At 35.9% G+C, this 8,609-nt stretch overlaps 1 long non-coding RNA gene across 1 annotated transcript; it reads right to left on the minus strand.

Moving 5' to 3' along the window:
* Nucleotides 1–221: 221 nt before the first annotated feature.
* Nucleotides 222–8,361, minus strand: LOC127166041 (uncharacterized). Its single transcript, XR_007827845.1, has 3 exons — nt 8,264–8,361; nt 7,843–7,920; nt 222–412 (listed from the first exon to the last, which is right to left on the minus strand). It is a non-coding gene; the product is annotated as an uncharacterized LOC127166041 (long non-coding RNA).
* Between the last annotated feature and the right edge of the window lie 248 nt (nt 8,362–8,609).

Below are 8,609 nucleotides of genomic sequence, written 5' to 3' on the forward strand. Positions count from 1 at the left end.
ACAAACCACTAATTAATAAGCACACCATGTCAGCCAATGATTATGCGTTTGATGATTTTAATTTGTCGAGGTAGGTCAGGATTCAAATCTTTTGCTGTGAGTGTTTGGATCTGTAATAGAGTAACACTGTTCAAAGCAATTAATTAAGGTGTTCTACTTTCTAATATTCCATCTCATTACAGAAACGAAGAAGGAACAGAACACAGTAAACAAACCTGGGGAGGCAATGAGGTTTAACACGATGCTCACTTTTGTCCTGCTTTTCAATGTCACAGAGCATGACACGATTCCTGGATGGCTTCCTCTTCACTGGAACATCGCTCTTTGATGCACGTTTCTTCTCACGTCAAGATGTGAACGTGACAGTTCAGTCGACTGATCAAAACAGAGTTTGTTCATACTGCTTCACCACCTACAATTATGAAACAGAGGAAAAATCTATGGAGTCCAGATGACAGAAATCTACAGGATAGTTAGGATAAGGCTCTTCTGTCCTGAATGTTCTGCTCTTTACAGTCATGCCTAACTATAATCTTGTCTCATTAAGTCACTAGAGGGATTTGACATGATGAACATTTCTTTTTGCATGATCGCACAGCAGGTCTCTCATTGTTCCATTTGTGAAAGCTATTTTGAGAACTCATGTCTGTCCACACTATTAAAAATAAAGGTTTCAAAAGGGTGTTTTTGCAGTGATGCCATAGAAGAACCATTTTGGTTCCCTAAAGAACTTTTCCGTGAACAGTTCTTAAAAGAACCACTATGAAGAACATTTTAAAAATCTAAAGTAACTCTTTTGAATATAAAGAACATATTCTGCATTTAAAAGGCTCCATGCAGGGTTGCCAGGTTATCTCAACAAAAACCACCCAACTGTTACTCAAAACTAGCTCAAAAGTAGGCCAAATGCATTTCAAGGGGGGTAAAACATTTTTTTGGTGGGATTCCCGGGTAAAATTAGCATTCCAGGGGCTAAATATTAAATTGTTGAGGTCGCTTTAACCTGCAGCAACAGTGTTAAAGTAGCCCAGTTCCATGGGAAAACCTCAGTTTTGGCAACACTGGTTCCATGGATGTTCAAGGTTCATGCCAATAAAGAACCTTTATTTTTAAGAGTGCAGCTTCGAGTTTGCATTTTTGCACTTCCAGTTCCATTGTCCAAATGTCAATGGGTTTTTGGTTAAACACCTGAAACAAGGTCTATGGTTAACCCAAACTCACGATATTTTAAAATCTACAATTTTAAATTCTACAACAATAAATACATCAGAAATAGTTTTTTTAATCATTTTATTTTATGTGTCTTCTAAAAAGGTTTTTGGGAACATTCAAAGTCATCACAGCAAACAGGTACTCATTTACTCACTAGTCTGCTGTGGTTAACACAAGCTGAAGATATTTTAACATTTTATTCTACAACCAGAAATACAACAATAATACCCTACTTTTTGAATTTTTAAGATTTATATGTGTCTTGCAAAAGGCAGAGGTTTTTGGGGACATTAAAATTCATCACAGTGAATAGGTAAACTCATTTACTCGCTGGTCTTCTTTTACAGCCTCATTGGGTTTGCAATCACACTCTTGCAAATTATTCTAACCCAAACTCTGAAACTTGTAGATTTTGTAAGCACCATCCAATTGGCCCAATTGGCAAAGGTATAATGCGTGTAGGCCTACTTGCGCTTCCAACACGCAAAGTTCACTTAATTTATCAGGATTTAGTTTCAATTTTAGTCTAGCTCTGTATTTAATCTGACTCCAAATTGATCATTAAATTTAATATGAATTATCTGCCATATCTCAATTCTTCAGAAGTCACAGATTTGTGTGTAAAATGAAATAAACCTTAAAGTAATCTTGGCATTATGTATCAATCCAGCATTGGCATTGACAATGAACAAACTGAGATTATCAGTTAATATTAGTTTAAACTTTGCTGTTTCTTACCCAAGTAAGTGGCTTCAGAAGAATTGGAGCATCTTTATAAAAAGACCAATAGAGTGCTGCAAGAATAAGCCCTAAAATTCAGAAATGAGTTTGCATTGTTTCACTTCCAAATCCATTGTCCAAATGTCAATGGGTTTTTCAATGGGTGTTTTTGGTTAAACGCCTAAAATAAGATCTGTGGTTAACACAAGCTGAAGATATTTTAACATTTTATCTACAATCAGAAATACAACAGTAATACCATACTTATTGAATTTTTAAGTTTTTATGTGTCTTGGAAAAGGCAGAGGTTTTTGGGGACATTAAAATTCATCACAGCGAACAGGTAAACTCATTTACTCGCTGGTCTGCTTTTACAGCCTCACTGGGTTTGCAATCACACTCTTGCAAATTATTCTAACCTAAACTCTGAAACTTGTAGATTTTGCAAGGACCACCCAACTGGCCCAACGACTGAATCCAATGGAGTGGGCAAAGGTATAATGCTTGTAGGCCTTTTACTTGCGCTTCTGCAAAGTTGACTTAATTTATCAGGATTTAGTTTCAATTTTAGTCCAGCTCCATGTTTAATCTGATTCCAATTTTAAATGATCATTAAATTTAATGTGAATTATCTGCTGTATCTCAAGTCTTCAGAAGTCATAGCTTTGTGTGTAAAATGAAATAAACCTTAAAGTAATCATAGCATTATGTATCAATCCAGCATTGGCATTTGACAATGACCAAACTGAGATTATCAGCGAATATAAGTTTAAACTTTGATGTTTCTTACCCAAGTAAGTGGCTTAAGAAGAATTGGAGCTTCTTTATAAAAAGACCAGAGTGCTGCAAGAATAAGCCCTAAAGCCAGGAAATAAGTTTGCATTTTGGCACTTCCAGTTCCATTGTCCAAATGTCAATGAGTTTTTCAATGGGTGTTTTTGGTTAAACGCCTGATGTAAGGTCTGTAGCTAACACAAGCTGAAGATATTTTAACATTTTATTCTACAACCAAAAAAACATCAGTAATACCCTACTTTTTGAATTTTTAAGCTTTTGTGTGTCTTGCAATAGGCAGAGGTTTTCATTAAAAGTCATCACAGCGAACAAGTAAACTCATTTACTCACTGGTCTGCTTTTACAGCGTCTTTAGGCCCTATTTTAACGATCTAAGCACATGGTCTGAAGCGCACAGCACAGGTGCACTTAGGGCATGTCCGAATCCACTTTTGCTATTTTAATGATGGAAATAACCGTCTGTGCACCAGGTGCATGGTCCAAAAAGGTTGTACCTTAATGAGTCATGGGTGTGTTTTGAGGATAATGTGCAATTAACCAATCAGAGTCTCATCTCCCATTCCCTTTAAAAGCCACTTGCGCTTGCACCATGGCGGATTCACTATTTACATGGCAAAATTTGCAAGAGCAAAGATTGAATGCTTCTCCAGATAGGATCTGCTCGTGCACGTAGGCATTTTTATCTTTATGTACACAATAATAATCTTTTACATTGTAATCCTTTTATTTTTAATATTTGGCATGGTTGTGTGCTGCTGCATGGCCCTATGTGTGTAATAAGCAGAGCGTACGTGCGTTGTGTCTATAAGTGCATATTACTAACATGCCCTTTAAATTAAAACAAACAAACCAACAAACAAAAACTGCACCATTGATTTTAGACCAGGCGTTAGTTGGTCAATGGCACAATTGTTTTCAGTTGCCTTAAAATACAGATGCAACAGCACACCCATGGGCGAACAGATGGGTGCAAATGCATTTGCTATTTAAACAACGTGGCACTGGACATGAAAATGATAACTACGTCAGGCTGAACCTCGCAAAAAACACTGGTGTTGCATTGCGCTGGGTGTATGACAGGGCCCATTGGGTTTGCAATCACACTCTTGCAAATTATTCTGACCCAAACTTTGAAACTTTTTATAAGAACCACCCAACTGGACTTCGTTTCAATTTCAGTCTAGCTCCGTGTTTATTCTGACTCCAATTTCAAGTGATCATTAAATTTAGGCTGTAATTTAAAACTTGCATGGCTAGTACAGTTCTCACTTTCACAAAACTCGCCAGTTCTGAGCTTAGAATAAATCAAATATAACATTTTATTTGTCAGGCAAAAATGTATCATGCCAATTACATAATTAAACAATGAGAATCCAATTCAGAATTAAATTCAGTTCCAATTCAGATAAATACATAACATCAATTGCTCAAAGATTAATCTAAGGGTGTGTTCACACTTGTAGTTTGGTCCTCTTGGTTCGTTTGGTCCAGACCAAAGAAAGAAAACAATACATTTGATCCTGATCCGTTTAGCGTTCACACTGGCATTTATGACAGCGAACCTAAAATACCAAAACTAAAGCCACAGTGATACATCCACAATCTAATTGGTTGGGTTAAATTACGTATATTTAGTGACGGACCTCATCGAACACCCCAAACAAAAGGTGTGACATTAAAGTACCCATTCACCAGTCGGTCTCTCAGCGCTGCTTTAAGCCGAATACACCTAATGCTGTCTGCTGGATTAACGGGCTCACTGTTGCGTGTACATATTATTTTATTTTCACCAGCTGCAAACTCACGAAGAGTTCATAAAAGGCAGTTTACCTACACGCTGCTCCACGTTTGCCCTTTGCTCACTTATGCTTCCTTCTGTGTCATCAAATCATGTTGCATATCATTGAATCTTGTCATTACATCCTGGTATTGGTTCATTTAGAAGTATTTGGTCCGTATTGTTTTATTATTTCATTTTAACCACACCAGACTTCGTTTGGAAGTGGACCGAGACCGCTAAAAAAATCTTGTTTGGTACACGCCAGGGTTCAGATTGCAGCATTCACACTTACTCGAATGAACCGCACTAACCTAGCAATCGCACCAGAGATCATTTTAATCGAACCAAACATGACAAGTGTGAACACACCCTAAGAATGAGAGATGCATACCCTACCGCAGAGAAACACACAGCAGCATATGAGAGATTTGGATGCAGAGCTCCAGAGACACAAACACACACAGTGTGGGGGTTTTCTGCTTACAGAATCCCAAAGTAGTGTTTTGCCACTTTGCTTATATATCCATGTCAGAACAAAGAAATCTTCCAATCAGTTGGAAAAACATAAAATACCTTATGGTTGGTCAGGATCTGTGACCCTGGGGTCACACCTGGCCGGAAAAGGGAAAACATTCTCACCAGATCCTGAAGGAGGAACACCCCTTAGAAGCAGAACAGAATTCTTCAAAGGTGAAATTAAGAGCATTTTACCAATCGCACTGAAACACAAAATGATACCAAACATGAAAGGGTTAAGATCATGAATTCTAAAGACATAATAAATGCAGTGCATACAGTTGAGGTCAAAAGTTTGAATACAAAATGTAAATTATTTTACTAAAATAAGAGGGATCATACAATATGCATGCTATTTTTTATTTAGTACTGACCTGAAAAAATATATTTTAGGTCTTTTTTTATACTTTTACATAATAGTCCACAAGAGAAAATAATAGTTGAATAGTTGTTTGTCCTGAACAGTTAAACTGCCTGCTGTTCTTCAGGTCCCACAAATTCTTTGGTGTTTCAGCATTTTTGTGTATTTGAACCCTTTCCAGCAATGACTGTATAATTTTGAGATCCATCTTTTCACACTGACGGCAACTGAGGGACTCATATGCAACTATTACAGAAGGCTCAAACACTCACTGATGCTTCAGAACGAAATACAATGCATTAAGAGGGGGTGAAAACTTTTGAACACAAAGTTTCTTATTTTGCCTAAATATCAGGTTTTTTTCATTTAGTACTGCCCTTCAGAAGATACTTACGTGTTTCCCAGAAGACAAAATAAGTTTAATTTATCCTGATCTTCAAATTCAACAGGTTTTCACCCCCCAGCTCTTAATGCATTGTGTTTCCTCTGAAGCATCAGTTAGTGTGTGAACCTTCTGTAATAGTTGCATATGAGTCCCTCAGTATGAAAAGATGGATCTCAAAATCTCACAGTCATTGTTGGAAAGGGTTCAAATACACAGAAAAAAAAGCTGTGGATCATTCAGGTAACAACACAGTATTAAGACTCATTAATATGTAAACTTTCAAATGGGGTCATTTTTATAAATTCAACTACTATTTTCTCCTGTAGACTATTATGTAAATATATTTTATGTGAAATATCTTATTCAGGTCAGTACTAAATAAAAAAATAACATGGATTTTGTATGACCCCTCTTATTTTGGTCAAATAATTAACATTTTGTAGATTCTGCAAGGCGTATGTAAACTTTTGGCCTCAGCTGTAAGTATAGTAACTTCAATTCTTGACACTTCTAAGTCAACTTTCAGTGACATGGACCATATGCCCAGGAGGCGAGTTCCTGAAGTTTGGTTTCACTGGGAGATCATTTTGGGTCTTACAATTTTAAATAGACTGAAAGAGTTGTTAGAAACTTTATTGTGCTGACACACTTTTTACTTCTGGCAGTTGTATTTAGTTGTATTTACGGAATTGTTTATGTTTTTGTGGAGTTTTTTTGCCCTTTTTGAAGCATGACAGATGTGGTCACTTAAGTATTATTGCTTCTTTTAAATAATAACAACATGACGGATAAATAAATAACATCAGAATTTTTATTTTAGCTGAACTGCCCCTTTAAGAATCAAGACAGGTTGAAGCCAAACAGAAAAAAAAAAAAACTCGGAACAAAGTCTCATTCCAAGCGGACAATGCAGTTCTTATGGGTGCACAATCTCCTGGAATTCAGATGAGTACGTATCCGAGATCCTTCCAAACCACTTTGTTTCTTTGAGAAGCATTCTCTCTCTCTCTGCTGCAGTCTCTAGAGATTCACTTCATCTAACAACAAAGAAAGCCCCAATTTTGTGCCACTGTACTCAGCTCGGTGTGTCTGCATCAAACACACGCACACACACACACACACACACACGCACACATACACAAAAAGATTCAGTATGAAGCCCGTTTAGATATACAAGCGGTACTGAACGCTAGCATTAAAGAGAAACTTCAAACGTGAATAATGATACAGGAGCCTATTTTAATGCGCTTTATCTCAATCCTGGCATAAAGAATCTGAGTTGTGTTTACAGAGGATGTCATTTCTAAATAGAAAGAATGTGTTTGCTGGGCTTTTTTTAGCCTGCCATGCATTATACTAAAGGGCAGTCAGACACAAAGAGGCCTCATCCAGACCTTGAATGACTGAAAGACTGATGTGTGACTTTATGCAAGAATAACTATGATTAATCACCGTCCCTCACTTCTGCACCGAACGGACAGTGTTTTGGGTTCAATACAAGCTTCATTAATACTATCGATTACCACAGAAAACATATAAAACTGCAGTTTATTTAAAAAAAAAACCCAAAAAACTAAAATGCACACTGTTTTGAAAATATACTCTGTTAAAATAATTATGGCAACATCTATTTTTCCTACTTTAACTCATCAAATTATGAGTTCCAACTAGACAAGTTTTTTTTCAAAATTAGTTGAAATTACTTGCACATCCAATTTGATTATACTTAAAAATCAGTACTTTATAAAACAATTTAATGTTATAAAATGTACTATAACAATAAATGTAATCAATGCAATAAAGTTAATGCAATTTATTGCAAGTGCATTTTGGTTAACTCAACTTTTGCTTTTTAACAAACTGAGCAGCGAGTTGATTTTAATTTCTGTGGTAATTTTTTTTCATGCATCTGTTTGCAATAATGGTAAAGCTTAGAATTGGTTGATCACAGAATAGCACTTATACATCCAAGACATACAAGATAGAGTTGTTTAAAAAGACTTTTAATGTCTAAGATGTTCAAAAAGAAATGACTCATGTCTAAAATCTTCAAAGAGTTGGAAGAACGTGTACCTTTACGTCGTGATGCATAGCCTCTGCTTTCATATTAAGGTCGTATCTGATGATGCATAATGATCAAATTACTTCTTCCTGTAGACAGAAGAGAATATTTCAAACACAAATGCTTTAATGAACTCATGCAATTTCATTTAAACAATCGCAATGCAGTACTTGTTGGGGAAAGTTACTTTTAAAAGTAATGCAGTACAATATTACACTGCTCCCTAAAAAGTAACTAATTGTGTTACTTAGATATTTTTAATGGAAACTAATGCAATACTTTTTCTCATCTGGCCTGGGCTTGCTTGCTTGTTTGTTTTTAAATATTAAAATGTTCTATTTTTAGTAAATGTAAAAGCACTTTCACACCAAAAGTCAAAAAAATTAAGCCTCAGGCTGAAGGAGACGTAAATTCAAAAAGCTCCAAACAAACCTTTCAGCTGTGCTGCCATTCTGGATTGCTTTAAGAATAGGACGCAAGAGGATAAAGTTTAACACTTTATTCTCAATCACACACAGAGAAAAGAAAAAAAGAATCAAATGTTTATCTAAAGTCATTTTTGCTTATTAGTATGGTTGAATTGGATCACTGAAGATCAGTATTAAAGGCGTTAGTAAATAAAATGGGTTTAAATTAGGGCTGTCAGTTTAACGCATTAATTAACTAGTTATGAAAAATAATGCGATTCAAATATTTTAAGGCAGTTGAAGTGCTGGCCCACACCCAGACCTGTACATCATCTTATATTTCATATAGCTGACTGTTGACAAATATGATG

The sequence above is a fragment of the Labeo rohita genome, chromosome 5, assembly GCF_022985175.1.
Source record: "Labeo rohita strain BAU-BD-2019 chromosome 5, IGBB_LRoh.1.0, whole genome shotgun sequence".
In the NCBI taxonomy this organism is placed as follows: Eukaryota; Metazoa; Chordata; class Actinopteri; order Cypriniformes; family Cyprinidae; genus Labeo; species Labeo rohita.